This window comes from Gossypium hirsutum, chromosome D01 (assembly GCF_007990345.1).
Source record: "Gossypium hirsutum isolate 1008001.06 chromosome D01, Gossypium_hirsutum_v2.1, whole genome shotgun sequence".
NCBI classification, from domain to species: domain Eukaryota; kingdom Viridiplantae; phylum Streptophyta; class Magnoliopsida; order Malvales; family Malvaceae; genus Gossypium; species Gossypium hirsutum.
The window spans coordinates 46,556,845-46,578,376 of record NC_053437.1 but is presented as its reverse complement, the minus strand read 5'-3'; positions in this window follow the sequence as shown (position 1 = coordinate 46,578,376).

Here is a 21,532-nt window from a genome sequence, read left to right as displayed (position 1 = left end):
AGATTAGAATAAAACCCACATAAGGCAAAATTGCATGGTGGGTGATGGTGGGAGAGATACCCACGCATTACAAATGTAGATGGTGGGACTCGAACATGACCTTCCAGGTTTGAAACCTCAACCTTTGCCAACAATGCCAATGCCTCATTACCACCTGAGCTGATTTGGACCAACTATTTTTTTTTAAATATGTTACTTTTATTATTTAGTAATTATATATGCATTTCATTTAATTCGAAGTGAATCGAGTCTAAATAAATAACAAACTTAAAATTTTTTGAACCAAAATTGATATCTTTAACTTTTTTCAATACAATTCCTGTACTACATATAAACCCCTTAATCCTAAAATGGACAAATATATATATATCTAAGTAAGCTTGAACCCACATCTTCTTAGTTGTTACAACAATAAAAATGTCAATTAAATTAGGATAATATAACGATAAGATATAAAGATATTAACTAATTATGCAACGATAAAATTACATTTTAACTCTTATAAATATTTATAATTTAATTCCAAACTTTAAAAGGAATTCTAACTTTTCCATGGTATTCAACTATACCTTTGAACTTTTAATAATGAATAAACCATGAAACCCAATTTTGAATTAAGAAAAAAGAAAAGAAAAAGGGAACAGCAACCTTATCATGAACAACCGTAAGCTGGAAGAAGGAACATGTGTTTCTATTCTTACATTCTGAGTTAGTAGTACAATATTGTAGCAAAACTCCTGTGGAAATAGTTGGTCAACAAAATTCAGGATTAGCACTGCCCCAGCTGATCACGCACAACTTGTGCCTTAAGACTTGATTTTTTTGTTCAATGGTTAATTCAGTTGACCGCCTTTCTTATTTATCCAAATCCCCCAAGTTACTTTCAAACAGATCCGATGGAGTAATTATGCGGCTGCCCTCCCTTCCTACTTTTTTAAAATATTAATATTTTTTCAGGAAATAAAAACACACGTTTTGGTTGGTTCATGCATGATGGCCGCATCGTGGGGGATATGCTGCCAACTTGTTTAACCAAATTATTATTACTAAATACCATTTTATCAATACATAAATTATCCCCCAATCGAAATGTACTTGTAAGAAGATAAAATTAAAATGTTGAACACCATTTTGTATCTTAGGAGTTTTAATCCCTCCTATAACATTTTACTTGTTGTTATATAATTAAAATAAATTATTGAACTTCGTATATTAGTTTAATAGTTAAAGTATTCATCATCTCAAATATAATTTAAATTAGTCGTACTAATTGTATTGTCATTAAAATTTTATTTTCCTTTAATAATTCACCAAAAATATTTTATTTATATAAACAAATTATTAAGTTAAATAGATGAATTACATATAAAATTGGAAAAAAATAATACTAGTTAAAAAGAAATCTTCCTTCAACAAAAAACGAAAATATAATAACGGCGTGGACCGACTAATAGGTTGACATGAATAATCAAATGTCAGTTATGGGTGGCCCACATGAGGGAGACTACTCGACAAAACGGCCCCGCCGTCACCGTCAGACGGCCTCGCACTCCACCCATAACGCCGTTAAATGAGATGTATCAATCTCCGTCTTGTTAGTAACGGTCCTTTTGGCTTGTAAGGTTGTAATTCTAACGATAGATAGAGGGCACTATTTTTCTTTTCTTTTTTCTAAATAAAATAAAAGAAAATTTACTTGGCTCAGTTCTGAAATCTGAATACTGTAGTTTTACAGAGGAAAAAAAGAAAGCGGAGGGGTCTTTGAACAGAACACTGACAATAGCATGGCACAACGTGGCTCTTACACGTGTGAAAACAACATGTTGATGGGGAATCAGTACTTGGTATACTATTCCTGCATGGTGGGCCCCACCTACCATGTGATCCTTACACGTGTTAAGATTCCACCCTGGAGTGGGGTCATCCTTGCTGGAGGCCCTTCCCTTCCTTTCATTGTCCGGAGGAGGGTCGCCGACGTCAGTTGCACTGACACCTGTTTTCCCATTATTTTTTATAATTAAAATCAAAATTGCCTTTTCCTTTTAACTTTATACTTTACTGGGTAAAACTTTTATTTAAAAAAATATTTTCGATTTCAGGCAAAAAACTGACGTCCAAGAAATAAAACTTTGGTGAAGCTAATTTTGTGTTTGGTGTTTAAGTAAGAATCAAAACAGAACGGCACCCAAATAGTAAAAAGCCGTCTGCGAGTAAGACCTTAATATTGAGAAATAAATTATTAAGGTATTCGATTTTCTTAGCCAACTTATAGGTGTAGCCTTCCACGATCTTCCCAACTTTCCTTAATCTTAATTATACATAAATTAATCTGTGTAACCCAATTGTTTAAACCTAACTTAACATCAATAATTTATATTTATATACATATGTGTCATGATATAAAAACTTTAGCTGTCAATCTCGTTGCATGATGTGTGTTTTTGAGTAAACTATTAGATGATGATTCTATTACAATTTAATTAGTTGTATAATAATTATCTTGACTAATTATTTTAAGCTTTAATATTTAAGTTTTTTTTTAATTTACAAATTTTGTACTTACTGGGTAAGTTTTTATTTTAATCATTTAACTAAACAATTACAACTTGGTCATTAAACTATTCAAAAATTTTTATTTAATTCATTAGGTTGTATTTTGCAACGAGCTCTAAGCGACGATTTAATGATCAATATGGTAGATCAGTATCTATTGATAAGTAGAAAAATATAACTTAGATCCAAGTTAATCTGATGGTCAATATCGAAGATCGAAAACTAAAAAAAAAAGTGTTCAAATTTTTATTTATAAATTCATAACATTTAAAGCTGTTTCATAAAAAAATAAATTGTAAAATTGATATATATATAACATAGAAATGCATAATTTTAAATAACTTCTACAAAAAGGTTTGACTTTAACACGGGAAATATTCAATGAAATCTCATTCCTTCTTTTTCCCGATTAAACATTTATTTAATTTTGGCAAATTAATTGTGATTTTAAAAGTCGAAAAGTATTAAATATTAATACCTTTTCCAAATAAATTAGGCTTGAAAATTTTAGCTAATGTGATATAAAATCAAATTTATTTTTATTTAATTTATAATCAATTTTTAATATTTTTATAATATAAATAAATTATATAAAAAGAGTAAAAATAGTTTAAAAAAGTATATAAATACTTTTAAAAATAAGTTAAAAATTGATGACTGAGCTAATGAAATTTAATTTGGTCCAATTTTTTTTAAAGAAAAGGTCTTGCGTGGTTAAAGTTTCGTGTTCAACTTTTATGTAGATTCTTTCTAAATTTATTCTAATTCAAGTTCTATCATTTGTGGATTATGTTTATATATATTTTGATTCTTGGTTCAATTTTCATTGTAATAATTGATTATGCTTATAGTTATTTAGGTTGTATTAATTGTATTTGTAACGTAACTTTCTCTTTTAAATTTGAAATATAAATATTTAATTATTTTAATAGATTATCTTTTTTTTTGAAAATAACGTTATAAATTAAATAAAAAATATCTAACAAGTGTGTAGATAAAAGTTTTTGAAATCATTGGAATTTAAAGAGTTTTTGGTATGAAATATCCGTGTGTTGGCTTGATGGCTAGGGTGTTCACTGCCTCAAGAATGGCTTCGATTTAAGTCGCACTAGTCGCGTTACTGTTAGGGCTTTGCCCTTCTCTTTTAATTCACTGAAAACAATTTTTTGGTATGATGAAAAGTTATCACTTTTCAAGAATTTTAATTAGTTATACAATGTGGTATCACGAGTTAAATATATCTATTTTCTTTTGCTATAAATATTTTTTTCACCAACATCAAAATTTAACATTAATATAGTTTCAAGCCATAAATGAAATATATGAATATACTAGATTTTATACATACAATGTAATGAGAAACTTTTTTTTTTCCAAATTGTACATTTTCACAATCTTAAATTGATATGTAATATATTTTTCAAATATATTTATGTAACGAATTCGATCAAAACGTGAGAAAATCATACATTATGGATTAACTCAAATATTTGTTAATAATAAAGATTACTAAAAAATGTTATTATTAAATATTTAATTAAAATATTTTTAATAATATTTTCTTTGAAAATAATAAAATACATTAATATTTCAATTAAACATTTTGTAAAGTAACATTACATTATTAGGAAAGTGTTGAATGTACCAAAAGTATAAGTAATTTTCCTAAGATATTAATCAATATATTTCAATATATATCAAACATTGTAAAGTAATTTTCTCTGAAATACATTTCCATCACTCACATTCTAAAGAATCACATTGCATTGAAATTATAACATGGGAAAGCACCAAATGCCCTCTTATTGATTAACAATTCTAGTTTGGTCTATTAAAGAATAATGAAATAAAAATTGGTGAAAATAAAATAAAAAGGTAATTGGCATTAGATTTGTTTTGAAAAAAGGGTAAAAATAGAGATTATTTAAGAATTTATTCTACCAATTTTCACACACTACCATTAAGTCACTTCGTCACATCTTAATGAAGTATCCATGACTTTACAATCACTCTCTCTATAATAGAGCCTCCTTCTAATGGGACCTACGCCAAAGTTCTTATTCTCTATAAAAATCTCTTCACCATAAGATGGGGATATTAGAGACTTACTAAAGCTTTTTCAAATCCTTTCCAAGAACCTTCTGAACCTTCTAGCCTAAAGGCTCTCTACATTTTCCATAGTAAGAATCGCCCATATACAAGCAGCTCTTCACACTCTTTATGGTTTGAACAAACATAACAAACCATCTCGACTTTTGTGTTCTAACAATTGACGTCATTTGTAAGAACAAAGCGAAATATCATGTCTCTTCCCTTAGTGAATCCATGGCTCAATCCCTTTAAGCTCTTTTGTCTTTCTCCATTTTTGTGTCTCTTAAAGCTTTTAACATTGTAGAGCCTTTTGAAGTTTTTTTTTCTTTCAATTTTTGAGTTTTTAGGAGTTTTCAAATTTTGAGAATAACAAGGATTTTCCCTCAAATAAATACTCTTTGAACCCCTTAAGAAGGGTTTGGAGGCCTTTCGCTGGCACCTAAAGAGGTCACCTTGCTTATAGCACCCAATGGGGGCCTTGTAACACCTTCTACTTGACCCGATCAATAGGTCCGGGTATCGAATGTCACCAACAATCTGAATATCTAACTACTTTTAAGACTCCTTTCATACTAAAAATAATTTTACCGTGTACTTAGTCAACTCAACTTCTCCAATAACTAACTACTTTTAAGAGTCCTTTCATACTAAAAGTAATTTCTTACAGCTTTGGTTCCTTAAATAAACATGACAGTTATTTACAAGTTTTAAATTATTGATCAATTACAAGTACAATCATTTTAGATCCTAAGGCATGGCCTCTAAGGATGACCCTATATATACATGAGTCAATTTCACACCCATCTCTTAACTCTAGCGAAGACTGGCTTGGCCCCTCCACTTGATTTCCAAGTATTTATTTACCCTGCATTCAAGTAGTAATTTCTATAAGTTCAAAGGAACTTAGTAAGGTCTATTCATTCAACTTTATGAAAGACTACTTAAATTTTAGGAAAAAAAGATTTTGTGAATGAGTTAAACTCCCTGGATTTCGTAGGGGAAATTGGTGAACTTAGTTGGCATAGCCAATGCCTCAACCTCTCTAAGCCAGAAGTTGGTGGTATAATCTTTGGTCTAGTTGTAATCATGATCTATCTAGATGTATTCTCATTAGGGTCTTACCCCAGCTATTTATTATTTCAAATTTCATTGTACCCTTCCGATGTGCTTTAATATTGTCCCCTATTTTCCATTTTTGACCGGTGACAACTATCTATGGTTATGAAAGTTATCACTCCAACTGCAAGTCCTTAACTTAATTATTTTTCTTGATACCCTCTTTTACGGTACCTAACTATAATGGGTTACTGAATAACACCTTCTTTTCCTTAGTGGACTCGTGCCTCCAATGTAACCCATAGCATATATTCTTTTAGTCCATTCATTTAAGATACTTCAATAGACAGGTAGTTCCCAACGAACTATCTTTTACTCTAGTATCTCAATAGTTTTTACCCCTGGTAGGCCTACAAGACCTTTCCAGTGCTTCATGGCCTTCATGGACTTCCACTTCTTACTATTTTTTGTCGGACTTTATTGATCATTCAACCTTGAGTTGACAATTCTTCCTATGAATACTCTTATCATCTACTCATTCTTTCAACTACCTTTTTTTTATTTCCAAATTAAGATTGTATCCTATAATGGCCTATTCTGTATCCACTTAAACAATGTGGGATTCGCAAATTCTCTAACGAACTCTTCTTGGAAGACATCACGTTTACCGTCTTGTCTAAGGAATCTTTCCTTCCTTTTACTCAAAACTGGGTTAAGAAGCTTCTTAAGCTTCATTCATCATTACCTTTGGTGAATCCCTTAGTTGTCCCATTAGCCTGTGTCCCCAACCGCACCAAGTCCATTTTGTCTTATGACTTGTCGTGCAAGTTACAACGTGACTTCTTCTTTATTTCTTAGCGGGCCTCCTAGTTTACTGATCTATGGACTTCACGTGCTTCCATAGCCGAGCTATGGTATTACACATGTAACCTCATATTTAATGTCTTGGTGAACTTCCATATGTTTACTATCCCGATCGACTCTACAAGTTGCCATAGTTGAGCTAAGGGCTTACACATGTAACCCCATGTTTAATGTCCTGGTGGACTACCCCATGTTTACTATCCCGGAAGACTCCATATGTTGCCATAGTCGAGCTAAGGTTTTACAAATATGTAACCCCATGTTTATTGTCCTCATTGACTCTACATGTTGCCATAGTTGAGTTAAAGTCTTACACATGTAACCTCTTTTGAGGTGTTGCCTCGAATGACTTTACCGTTGTCGCATTGTTGCTCCATAAAGTCGGTAGACCGTTGTCACGGTGTCGCTCTAGCGAGCCAATCAATAACATTCCATGATGCAAGAGTACACACTCACCTTATTATTTATACACCAATTTCTTATTTTCCATAACCATACGCAACCATGTTTCTAGTCAGACTCAGAACAGATGTGAAATATAGTTCAAGCAAACGACATAACATCATCAATCACCCAAAAGTGGAGTACAGAAACTCACATTATATCCTTTCTCTTTGTCAACTTAGCTTGTCCCTACGTTAAATCCTCATTTGTCCTAGCAGCTAAGCATGACTGCCGCATAAATCGGTTAAATTGAAGTCACACAAACCTTAACCCACAATTCACTTAATAGAAACTTATTAGGAGCCATTACCCTCATTCTTTCTCAAATTTTTCAACATAGAGAGTTAGAAAGCTTACCAGTTTCAAAATCTCTCTACTTTCAGACTCCAATTCTCAAAATTTTTGCTCGATACAAAACTCTCTTAAGATCTTTTCTTCTTCGGAGCAACCAAAAAAACACAAAGTAAGTAAAAGAAATAAATTTATAGACTGAATTAAAGAGGATTTTTCTTCTTTGCCAGAATGTCCACTTTCACCTATATATATCTTCTATACACAAATGTTCCAAACCCTCTTAGCCAATCACTAGAAATCATTATGTCTCCCACTATGGAACCAGTCGATTCCAACCTAATCAAACCAAAATTAGAACTCAACTATTTACTCGACAGTTCACAATTTTTCCCAAAAATCCTGGTAGAGTCTGCCAACTTTTTACTTTGTTCAATTAAGTCCCAAAATTCCTCTAAATTTGAGTCATTAAAGATACTCGGGTGTGGCTCTTCACTAGCACACCAATGAACACCTCTTTACACTCTAAGGAGCCTTACCTACAACATTAGGGGGTTACCGAATGAGTATTTCACCCACACTTAAGAGGGGACCATATCAACACACAATAGGCTCCTTTGCCATATTCAAGGGAGTCTCTCACTTATACACCAAAGGGTCTTTCGTTAACACACTAAAGGGCACCTCGTTACACTCAATAGGGCAACTCGCCCTCGTACAAGGAGGCCTCTCACAACAGCTAAAGTAGCCCATTTCTATATGCCAAGGGACCACCTTTTTCGCATCCCAAGTATAGTCATAAAAATATGAAATATAGTTGCTTGGTATGTGTTGTGTAAATTAGTAATTATGGTTAAACTAAGAACAACTGAAGGCCAATGTGTGAAGTCTCGTCCCCTTTGAGGAATTGCCTAAGGTAAGAGGTCTTATCCCCATTAAGCTTTTGAAAACCAAGGTAAGAGGTCACATCCCTCTTGGTAGAATCAACTAAAGGTCAATTTGTAAGGTTTCATCTTTTTTGAGGAATTGATTAAAGTGCGAGGTCTCGTCCCCCTTACACCCTTGAAGAAAAAGGTGAAGGATCTCGTCCTCCTTGGTAAAATCACTCTATGGTTAACGAGTGAAGTCTCTGTTGGAGAAATTTATTTTCAAAAATAGGTTGTTACACAACACAAAATTATTATTTTTCAAAACTAAACCTTTGTGTTATTTATATAAATAAACCTTACCAAATTAGTGCATGTATTTTAGGCTAAACCATTTGGTTGTTTCTGTAATGACTCAAAATTTAATGGTGTCAAAAATTACGGTTTCGGGACCTAGTTTCTATAAATCAAGTCCATAAATATTAAATGAGGTTATTTACGGAGCTAGTGTGTAGATGAATTAAAAATTTGTTAAGTGATTTAGTCGAAATTGTTGTTAATTAAGGCCTAAGGACTAAATTATAAAAATTTAATCGCTACAGGTTTTTAATTAGAATAAGGCTTGGGGACTTAGATAATAATTAACCAAAGGATTAAAATAGAAAATAAACCTATTTTAAATAGATGATAGTGGATTTAACTGGTGGATGTCATTAACATTGATTAATTAAAGATTAATGCAAAATTAAGTAGGATTAAACTAAACAATCATGATTAATTACAAATTAACCACGGTATGTATCACCCCTTTGTTATAGTATGCCCAAAGACCAATCATGAGATGATTGCAATTACATACTTGTTTTACCTTATTTCTTAATATAATGTATTGCCATTATTATTTCAGTTTCTTTTTCTATGTATATAAATAAACTAAATTGTAATAAAGTCCTAAAAAATATGATTATTCTTAAAAGGTCCTTAGTCAAGTATAATTATGGGCTCAGACAACAATAATGCATTGAGACTAATGTGTAGTTGATTAATGACAAAGTGTTGTCATTGACATAAGGATGTCAAAATCAATGCATGAGTATGTGCTAGAGAACAACACATTGAACTGACCTGCTTTGAGTATGTTTCTTGGATTATTATGTAATAGTTGCAACATTACTCATAGTGATAACTAAGTATACAATTCTCAGACTTCAAATCATCATTATCCCAACATCGTGAGTCGTATATTTTGATACAATCAAATGTCTTCTGTAACAGGTTGTATTGAAAAATCTAATGTTGGATATGCCACAATCTATGTAGTGGGATATGGTTGATTAGTATAGGATTTATCCCTTCTACATAATGGGAGCAATATCTTAGGCCACTTGATTGAGTGAGATTAGAAATGCATAACCATGCCCGAATAAGTTGATATGAGATATTATACTTACTTGTTTATTGTAGTCTACTCCAGATATCAAGAAATATGAGATTGGATTATGCAAGTGTGACTGTTCCATGAGTTGTGTCCAATCTAGATATAAAGGACAAAATGATGTAATACATGAAAGGTTTATCACAGAAAGGTTATGACAAATTACAACTTCTTGTAACTTAGGTAGCAATGATGCATTGCTAGATGTCACTCATTGCTTGTATTATTAGAAATGTTCCAGCATTATTACTAACGTTACAAGAACATACAAGGTCACACCCTATGATTAAAACGAACAAAATCGAAACACAATTGATATTATGTTTAGCTGTTACAAAAATTTAATTAATTATTGAATTAATTTAATTTTACAATTAAATATTAAACGAATTAAATTTACAAGCTTGTTGTACATAAATAGAGAATATAGTTAGAATTAATATATGAATATGATTCATATACAATTTTAACAGAATATAGTTTACCGAAATTATTATACTAAATGATTATAATTATGATTTCGGTTACACATTGAAACATGATAATTATAATTGTTTTTGGAAAGAATATAACGTTTTTAATACTTTCCATTTGTTATAATTCTTTTTGGAAAGAATATAATGTGTTTAATGCTTTACATATGTTCTCTATAGGATTGATTCTGTTTTCAATATATGCATACCAATATCTCGAATTAGGGTAAGTGTGTTTTAAAAAAATTGAGAAAAAAGGTCTAGCAACCGTTTTGAGAGATTATTCTCTAGAATAGTTCCAAGAGAGTTTTTGTAACAGCCCGTTTCAATGGTGTTGAAAATAGTGGTTTTAATACCATAATTTCGAAAAAATATTTCATGAATATTATTTAATTTTTATATTTATGAGGTCTCTAGAGTCATATTAAATTTTGGTTGAGAAATTTAATTGTTTGGATAGTTTAATAAAGTGAAAATGACTGAATTGTAAAAACTACAAAAATTGAGTAGTTAAATTAATGGGACTAAAAGGACAATTTAGCCACGGGAAAATTGTTAGTGGGATTTGATGAGATTATGTTTAATAAAGTGATTAAGTTAGACTTAATTAATGAATTATTAAAGTTTAATTAAGAAAGGTAAAGTACTTACAAAAATGCCATAAGTATATATTTTAAATTAAACTTCAAATTTGGAGAAAGTTCTCACTTTCTTCACTTCTCCATGGCAAAGAGAGGAAAAGCTAGGGTTTTTCATCTTTGATTTTTAAACTTTGATTTGGTAAGTGTATTGATGCCCGTTTTCAGTAATTTTTATGTTTTTGAGTTCGTATCAGTTTAGTCCATTTATATCAAGGACCAATTTGCGAAACTGTTAAATGTTATAAAAGTTTACATTGATGAATAAGGTTGTTTCTTAAATTTTATGATGAAATATGGAACTTTGTTGAATTTGAACGTTCTGAAAAAAGATTTTTGATGATTTTGATGTTTAGGGGCTAAATTGATTAAATGATCAATTGCATGTACTTAAGGTGAAATAATTACAAATAGGGACTTATTTGAAGTTATAGTATATTTGGGTAACATGTGTGTTTAGAAAAGAATGGATAATTTGCATGATTAGGGCCTAATGACTAAATTGAATAAAATGAAATATTGTGGGGTTAATACGTAAATTTACCAAATAGGACTCAATTGCATGAAATGGATCAAATTATGTTGTTATTCTAATCAATGGAATGAAATTATTATTATTATTAGATCAAGAACATGCGAGTAATCGGGCAAAAGGTAAAATCGCGGAATAGTCCCCGTACTTCTGAATCTTTTGCAAAATAGTCTGGTAAGTTCGTATATTTAATTAAATTCCTAAATACTTGCATTCTTGTTAATATGTTGTTCGGAAATGTTGTTCTTAAATTGGAAGTACGCTTAATTGAGCCAAACCTTACTGTTATCCTGAATGAAGATCAATCTAGCAAATCGTATATTTTATACTAAATGGATGCTTAACCGAATAATTCCTACTATTATACTAAATGATGCTTAAACAAATAAATTCTATTGTTGTACTGAGTAAGGTCGAGCAAGAACCAACGGTTATACTGACGAGAAGCTCAATCGAGCAAAGCCTATGATTATACTGAACTACTAAATTGATTGTAATTACTACATAAGTTGTGTGGATTGGGAAAATTCTATGTTTAATTTTGACTAACTATATATTTGAATGGAAGATTTATTAACTTCTAAACAAACTTACTAAGCTTTGTGTAGCTTACCTATAACTTGTTCATTTTGTAGATTACATTTTGAAGGCTAAGGGGATCGAGCCAACGCTAGGAATCACACTATTCGGGAACCTTGGTAGACTTAATCTCTCGATTTGGTATATGGCATGTACTAAGAACCTGAGTATTACTATGTTGAATTCCTGGTTTTTGGGTAAAATGTTCTGGCATGTTGTACATTTGACCAACTTGTGAATTTACTATTTGTTGCCTAATATGTTTGAAAGTTTCAAAAAATGAAATGGTATGCTATAGGTAACCTTAGTACTTGGGAATGGAATGGGTTTATATTTAAGAGTTAAATGTGTTGTTACAAGCTGGGATTGGTTATATGATTATGTTATGACTGATTTAAGTTGAATTATATCTATTGTACGTGTATTTGAAACTATGTGTAGGTACCTATGCTTAAAGGGAATGAAATTGGCCAAGAAAGGGGTAAATTTGAGCTCACACGGCCTGAGACACGGGTGTGAAACTCGGCCGTGTGGTGCACACAACCATGTGACACGACCGTATGTCACTTGTTCGTCCTTTGTATGCAAGTCAGTGAGTTACACGGCCAAACACACGGCCTGACACACGGGCGTGTGAGGAAAATTTGAGAGTTATAAGGCCTAGCACACAGGTGTGTGGAGTAATTTCGAATGTTACACGGCCTGGCACACGGGCGTGTGACACGACCATGTGACCCTACTTAGGGAGTTACACGAGTGAAGACACGAGCTAGGATATGGTCGTGTGTCCCTAGTTTTAAAGTTACACTGGTTGAGACACGAGTGTGTCTTTCAGCCATGTGAGACACACGGCTTGGCTACACTGCCGTGTGTCCCTTGTTTTCAAAGTTTGCTACTTTTTTCTAAACTTACTAAACTGATTCAAATTGGTCCCGAAGTACCTTTAAGGTATTCTTTTAAGGCCTCGAGGGCTCGACTTAAAGATATTATGCATGCGTGCGAATGGTTTATGACATGATTGAATTAATGTATGATATTACGCCTAAAGGTATCTGATTGTATGGTAATGTTCTATAGCCCTAATCTGGTGATAAAGACGGGACAAGGGTGTTATAGTTTTGTCGTTCATTTTAATATTAGGTGGTCTATGTAAAGGCCGAAGCATTTTCATTGTGGCTTGCAATCGACATCGAATCAACAACATCCTTTCATCATTTTTGGTTAGGAAGGTAAATCTTCAACCTTATTTTAACCTGTTTCATTCCTTGTACATGGATCTATGGCTATAGATTGCTGGAATTTTTTTCTTGCTATGCCACGGGGCATTCCGGCAGTCCCAACACCCTTAAGCCATTAGGAAAACATACCGTATAACATTCAACTAGATAGACTACCCAATAAACTAGGGTGTTACCGGCGGATTCAAACCCTTTGACTTAGCTTAAAATTGAAGAAAAAAATAGTTTTGAAGAGTTCTCTTGTTGTTTAAAACTATTATTTTTATTTCATTTTTAATGATTTTTTAAAGAAATTTATTAGGAATTATAAAAGAAGATCTTATTATTTATCCACTACCCAGGTATGGCCTATATAGGATAAGTTCATTAACAACAAATTAAGGAAATCAGGCGTATACTTTGAGGGAAAAGGGCAATTCTTTTCAAAATAGAAATGGTGCAAATGATGGAGACAATTACATACTTTGAACACAAAACAAATCTATACGTCACCCGCCAAAATAGCCATGCATGATACACAAACAAACAAGCGGCTCACTCATAAGCGCAATTCTAGTGTAGTCCCCTTCAATTGATTCTTCTTCTACTATCTAAACGTCGAATAAGGAAAAGTAAAAGAGTAAATTCAATTTAACTTAGTGAGTTCCAAAATAGAAACAAATAATTAACAAGAATACCTATAATCAACAAGTATCAATACCCACAAGAATAGAAAAACTTATTTTTCGTAAGACTTTGTCATATAGACACAATACGCCAATTTTTCATCCATAATTCTCTGGCTGCAACACTTCGCCAATTTGAACATAACCCATATAGTACCTAGGCAGTCATTATTCACCAACTTAAACATACCCCCTCCAATCATGCATGATTACAAATAGCCCATCCTTGTGCCAGCCTCGGACCCATATTTATGAAACCAGAATCACATATTAGTTATCTTTCAAACTTAACTCCTCAAATCACATTTGTTAAGCTAAACACTTGTTCTCGTGATCTGTCAGTCCGGTTTGCAAAATAACTGCTTTACCGGAGGCATCACAAATAGATTTCATTTCCAGATGTTCACATATCACAAATTATTTGGTACTGGGCTTGTACAACAATGAGGGTGTTTTTACACCGACAATGACCATACTTATGCATACAACACTGGTTTATTACACACATGTCCATACACAACACAACGAATTATTTACAGTAGAGATAACTTACCGTACACAACTCACATATATGGAAGTTTCATAACTCAAAGAAAGTAAGAAGGAACTTACCAGCAAACTCCAAAACAAAATCTACTCTACTAGTTCTTTGCCATGATTGCTCGGACCTTCACTAGCTTCCTGAGCTAAATAAGAATCAATTATAACTATAAGATCATTTATCTACTAAAATTTAATCATGCATGCATGAATCGATTGCACGCAACCCATAATCAAGAAGTATCTTTCCTTCCAAACCAGTTCTAAAAATCTATTCATGCACTAATGCAAAAACGCAAATCCCCCCTAAAAAATAACCTAAGGGTTTTCCAAAAATTACCAGCAAGCTAATACTTAATAATGGAGTCTTAACTAGCTACTAGAAACCTTCCTTGTCTTCTCTAACAAAAAATAGAGAACTTAACAGCTTGATCGCAAACATATTAGTAAGGAATGGAAGAAAAACTAATTTTTCATCCCCATAATCAAAGTAGTACATAACTTTTATAGACAATATTTTCTACCAAACACAACCACTACCACTGATCAACTTAGTAGGTTGTGAAACATTACTTGTACATTAAAACAAGCCAATTAAACAAGTCATTCAACTACCTAAACACATCAAGCTCTCATCTGTAGTATTTTAGTTCAATTCCAACTAGATCTGAACTAAACTCTAATAATACTCACCGAGCCATTATTTCACGCTAAACACGAAAAATAATTTTATCAATCTAGGAACTAACAAGTTCGCCCAAAGTGTTTAGGGTTGACGAATTGTCTCACAAAAAAGTCTGTGAAGCCCTAGATTTTATTTATTAAACTACGCACCTTTGTATCACAAGGAGTAAAATGGCCTAGTGGTTTAGTGTGTTAAATTAAATCTCAGAGGTCCCATGTTCAAACCCTCACACTCCCATTTATTTTATTTTTCTTCCTAGCCACAATTGTTGACTGTTCTAGACGGTCAACCCCCCTTTTGTCGTCCAAACACTACCATAAAATGGGAGATTCTCCTTCATTTTTGTTTGAGTCAACTTGCCATAAAAAATCCCATTTCACTCCCCTTTTTACTCACAATCTACTTTTTACTCCCCTTGTCCCCAAACTTACCAAAAGTGAGCCATTGACTACTCATGGCTAGTCCTAGCTCTTCCTACACCCATTTTTCATTTTGATACTCCCATTTTCCTGTCCTCCCCTCTCTTACCGCCCAGTTCCCTTTTTTTTTACCTATTTTCAATTTTTTCTTCATTTTTTACCTCCTCTAAAGCCAATTCTCCTCTCATCTCTTCCCCTCCTCCACCGCACACGCTAGTCGCACCACCACCTCACCTCTACTGTCACAGCCTCTATGTCACCGCACAGTCGCCGTGTCATTGCACAATCACTATGTCGTCGCCGTCGGCCATCACTAGTTTTTCTCATTTTTTTCTTCTCCTCTTTTCGAAAATCATCTACGTATCTCTTAATTCTGATTTTTAAAATATTAAAAATAATTTTTCAAATTATTTTCTCTAAACACTTCTAGTTTGTATTTATAGAACCTAATCCCTCTCTTTGATTGATTTTTCGAGATTTATCGTCAAGCCTTTTCCTCTGTTATTTCTGTAAGTATAAAAGGTTTTTGCTAACGCTATGTTCTCGTAATATTATTTCTTGATTAGAATAATACTAATTACTCCTTTTTGTGCCTTATTGAAGAGTTAATAAAAAATTCCAAAATCACCACCCATTCGTGACAGTATGCGATTTGATCATACTTGTGTAAGTATTACCGAGTCACCATCATTTTCTTATTAAGGATTATTATTTATTCATTAGATCGATACTAACACGTATATGTGATCAAACATAGTGACTTAAGAGATCAGATTCATCTCTTTCGAAGTGGAATCCAGATCTATTCCATCAGATCTAAGGTGTGGATACTTAATTGATAATAATCGATATTAATGATTAGATAATAATAATGAAGATATTTTTAATGACACGGCGACTGTCACAAGTATATTCATATAGATCGGCAAAAATCGACAAATGAGGATAACAAGTAAATCCTAAAACTCTGAGATTTGTGATGTGATTGGTTTATTGGATGATTTTGTGATATATGTTAATATTTGATTTCCATTGCTCACGTCATATGACTTATGGCTTATAAAAATATGATATTACGATTTATATGAAAATAATATATGTTACTAAATTTGATCTATGGATTTGTGTCGAAACCACATTTTGAAAACAAAAATTAGTGTCGACTTAAAAAAAATGAAAATTGAAGTCGCTACAAATCCTTTTTTATTTAAGTGTGATCGGATCACCTTATAATTTAATCATTTAATAAAATTTTAAATTTACTAAAACAATAATTTTTGTCTATAAAATCCAGAAAACGGGTTCAGGAGTCGATTACGCACGAGGAAGGATTAGCACCCTCGATGCGCCCAAAATTGTTACTTAGTTGATTACTTAATGTCTTAAGTGTCGAAAGTCAAAAATTTGAAAGGAAATTTAAAATACGATCCCTTTTTTATTAATGCTATTTCATAAAAAAGACTCGAATAAATCGAAACAAATATTAAAGACTCTCTCGGCCCGAGATAGCAAAATGTCACATCTCATACGTTAGGACACGACACATTGAACCTTTGAGAATGAGCTTGCCTTTAAATTTTAAAACTTCTGCAGTGAAGTTTAAAACGGATATTCAATTGTTTAAGTCAGATGAAAAATCAAAACCCAGTAAGTTAGGGCACGATTTCTCAAAATTTCAAACATTGAATATTGCCTTTATTTGAAAAATCCTCGTTTCGAGAGAGTAACATGTCGTATCCAATGAGTTAGGACACAACATATTGAATTTCTGAGAATGAGCTTTTTATTTATACGTTTTAATTAAAAGAGAATACTCGATTACTTAGATTCAACGAGAAAAATTAGAACCCAATACGTTAAGGATCAAACTTCTCGAAGATCCCAAATACCGAGTATTGCATTATCTTGAAAGCTTTTGAATAAAATAATTTCAAAACTTAAATGATATTAAACGTAACTTTTTAAGCGAATAAAACACGATGGAATGCTAATGTACAAGGCAAAGTGACATCTCAAAAAATAAAATGTACATTAATGAACAACGAATAATCAATAAATACAAATTAAGAAATATAATACACATAATAGCAAGACAATATTAAACTTAAAAGAACAAAAAGATAAATGAATGAATACACAAATGAGCAAATATAAACAGACTAATAGACAAATAACAATAATAAATTAATTAAAGGACTGTACTGAAATCAGAATAAGATTTGAAGTAAAATGAGTAATAATTTTAAAAAATAAAATTAAAATAAGACTAAAACGAAAATCTCGCGAAAAAAGGGGGGCCTAATCGGCAAATAACCCATTTCTTGGACGCGCGTCACTTCTCTAGGGGATTAGCGCGCCAAGGACCAAATTGCAAAGAAAGAAAAATTTGCAGTCTAAGTTAAGAACAAAAAAATATGAAAATGGAGCGAATTGGAAAAGACCGAAAACGCGAAAGGGCTATCCGCACAAATAGCCCATTTTCCAGAAACACGCGGATCTTCTCCCGGGTCGGGTCGCGCGCGGGTCATATGCTTGAAACGATGCCGTTTTAGGGCTATGGAAACCAGTCCTAAACGGCACCGTTTTAAGGGTTTATATAAATTGATTTTTTTTAAAAAAAATTCATTCTGTTCTGTTTCAAAAAAACAAAAAGACCATTTTTTCTTTGTTTTTTTGGGCTTTTCGACTTCTCGACTCCAAAAAGGGCCGATTTTCATCGAAATCGGTAAACGTCACAAGAAAGGTATGATTTTTAACCTTTTATTCTTTGTTTTCTTTATTTTTTTTAAACAAAACAAAAACCGAATCAAAAAAGAAAGAAAGAAAAGAAATAAACATTAAAAAGAAAAGCAACATTGGAATCTTTATGAAAATTTTTCAATCTTTTTTTCTTTGATCTGTATTCGTGTTTCCTCTAAAAAAAACATTACAATCCGTTTTGGTGGTTTTTTATAGCCAAAAAGAAATACAATGATTTTTCCTTTTTCTTCTTGCTGTTTTCGTTTCTGTCCTTTTTTGTTTGTTTTAGCAGGTACAGCGGCCAGCTGTGGTGGTACGGAGGTGGCCGTACAGTGACGTGGAGGCACACGTGGCTGGTGGCGGCGGCGGCTTGCTTGCTTGGTTGATGTTAGGGTTTTTTTTTGCTGGAAATAGTTTAGGTTATTTGGTAGTTGGGCTTAAGGTTGTTATTGGGCTGTTAATTTTTGATTTGTTTTGGGCTAAACTTTTTACTATTTTTTGTTTTCTTTTTATTTTGTTTAATAAAATGGGCTGGGCAAATTGGCCTATTACAATTTGCATGTTGAGCATGCTTCATTATGATATCTTGATTTGCATGATAAAGCATGCCATTGTGAAATTATGTTTAAAAATATGAGATCTAATTCGCATATTAAGCATGCCATATTCTGATATTCTGATTTGCATGTAAAGCATGCTACTAAAAATTTGTTCCATTGCCATAACACATGCATGAGGTAGGAAAAGTGTACGGAGGAAGTATCTTGCAATAAATTTGCAAATATCTGGTGGTTCTACAACACTATTCTATTTCTGGCAGCACAACTACACTATCTGGTGGCTGGTCCATATTATTGATGTGATATTAGATGGATGAGTTCTGGGGAACTCTTAATGGTGTGTATCGAAGCTGGGTAGGAACTGTTTTCTAAAATATACACTATTTTACGAACAATATTACATTGACATTTTCATCACGCATTTTGCTATATCTGATTTTGTGATTGAATAATTTATATGTTATGACATGTAAAATCCCATTTTTTTAAAATAATTTCAGTTAAATTGAACATAAGCCAGTGGGTAGTCAAATGGTTAAAAGCTTTAAAAGTTGCCTAAAGGTATAAGGTTCAAGTCTACTCACTCCCAAGTTTTTATTTAATTTTTTTAGTCAACTTTAGCATGTTAGCAACCCTTTGTCGTCCAACACTACTTTCCTTGCTTAAGGGAGATTTTTTTTCCCTTTTTTTCATGTCAACTTACCAACATGATCCTCCATTTTGCTCTAATATTGTCTCCTCTACATGCCCTTTTTCTCCATCTTTGCCATATGAAGTGGTTTATTATACCTAGACAATATTTTGACCTATTGAACCATTTTTTTCATTTTTTTCTCCTTTTCATTTAGCCATCAACCACCATTTGTTCTAAAATTTATCCTCTTCTCCACCACTTTGTGCCTTGAACCACCATTGTCACCATCAAACCTCCTCCATGCCACCGCATCTATTATCCTTTTGCTCTACTGCCACCCTAGCACCACTGTGGCCTCCACTTTTGCTCACTACCATAAAAAACAAGCTCCTTTCTTTTTTTTGTTCTCTTACGCTAATTTTTCTTGTTCCTTTTTCTTTCCCTTCTTATTTTTTCTTGTGCTACAACCTTCTCTTTCCTCTCCTTCATTGTTGGGTTCTCGTCAAACTGCCACCGTCGCTGCGCCTCTGTGCCTCCACCGATTTCGGTGACCTTTTTTTATTTTTTATTATTTTCCAACCTCTTTCATCTTCTTTAGTCATCGAAATCCTAAATCCCTATTTTTTTGTAGTTTTAAATTATTTTATTTAATTGAAATGTTGTATATTGACTCACTCTTTCAAATAATTTTTCACTAGACTCTTTCTCTTCTCCGACTCAAGAATCCGGTGATCCAACATCCCTTCCCATTCAATTGAGTTAGGTGAGTATGATAGTGATATGAAAAACCACTCATTGGTCTCTCCTTTTCCTAGAGGCTGAATGTATTTAGAGGCCATGGTATATTGTTTTCTTTCAAGAGTTAACATATCGTATACTATTTTTGTTGAAAGGCTGATCGGTACCAACCTGAAGAGTTTCTAACGTTGGGAAGGAGATCACATACGATTGACTTTATAAGGGTGAGTATTAATCGGAGTATTATTAAATGGCATTATGTTATAAAATGGTTAAAACGATCCCCCAATTGTAAAAGCACTTTTGTTGATAAGTAGGTAACTTATTAAGTAGTTCCAAGTATGGGCATTCTTAAGGTGGAGTTTTGTTATGGATCTACAATCAGGTGTGAGTTAACTTACTAGAAAAAATATAATTATTTATAATCGAAACCATGTTAAAAATCTCTGTAATTTGAAAGGTTGAGAATATACGAAGTATTCGAAAAAGGGATGTTAAACCCATAAAAAGGGTGATTCTTAAGTAAGTATCTCGAACTGGTTGTTTAATGATCACATGTGTTATTTGATTTGATTTGGTGAATATTGTGAAAAAATGAGCTTATTCCTATTCCCCATGACATGTGATATGATGACATTATATGATAGGCATAGTATTTAAATCTTGCTACCGATATTAAAATTGAGATTTGATTGCATTTTAAACATGCCCTACATGATATTATCTGATTTGCATGTTCGACATACCTATTGTAACAAATGAAATCTTGAAATGAGTAAAATGTTTATATATGACTATATCACATGCATGGGGTGGGATTTCGTAAGGAGAAAGAATTGGTGGCATCGTCCACAACCTACATAGTGGCTTCGTCCACAACCTACATGGCAGCTTGACTGCAAATATTGGTGACTTCGTCCACATTGGAGTGTTTGGATGGATGAGTTATGGGAAACTCTTTTTGGAGTGTAGCGGTGATGGGTAGGATGCTTTATGAAAACTTGCATAATTATTTTACAAGATCATGTGTATCAAATTCGATTATGTTATATGATGAATATGTGTTTATTTGGTATTTAACTTATTATTATTTAAGTTGATATAAGACCCACATTGGGCTTTAAAAGCTCACCCCATTGGTTCTGAACCTTTCAAGAAATACACGGACTTAGGGATTGGACTCGGCATTTGGAGAAGCCTCTCGGATGGATATTTTTATAATAGGTTATTAAACAATTTTTGGATGTTATTTTGGACCTTGAAACTTTGGATTGTTTAATTGGGTTGTTTCTTTATTTTACAATTTTAAACTACTACGCATGCATGCTTGATAAATTTACAAATATTTTATATCTTTTAAATCATTTTAGATTTTACTTGATTTTAAACAAGCCTATAACTTTGTGATTTTTCTAAATATTTTTCAAATGACCGTTATGAAAGATTTTTATCAAAATCATTTAAAAAAACATATATATAAAATAATAATTAA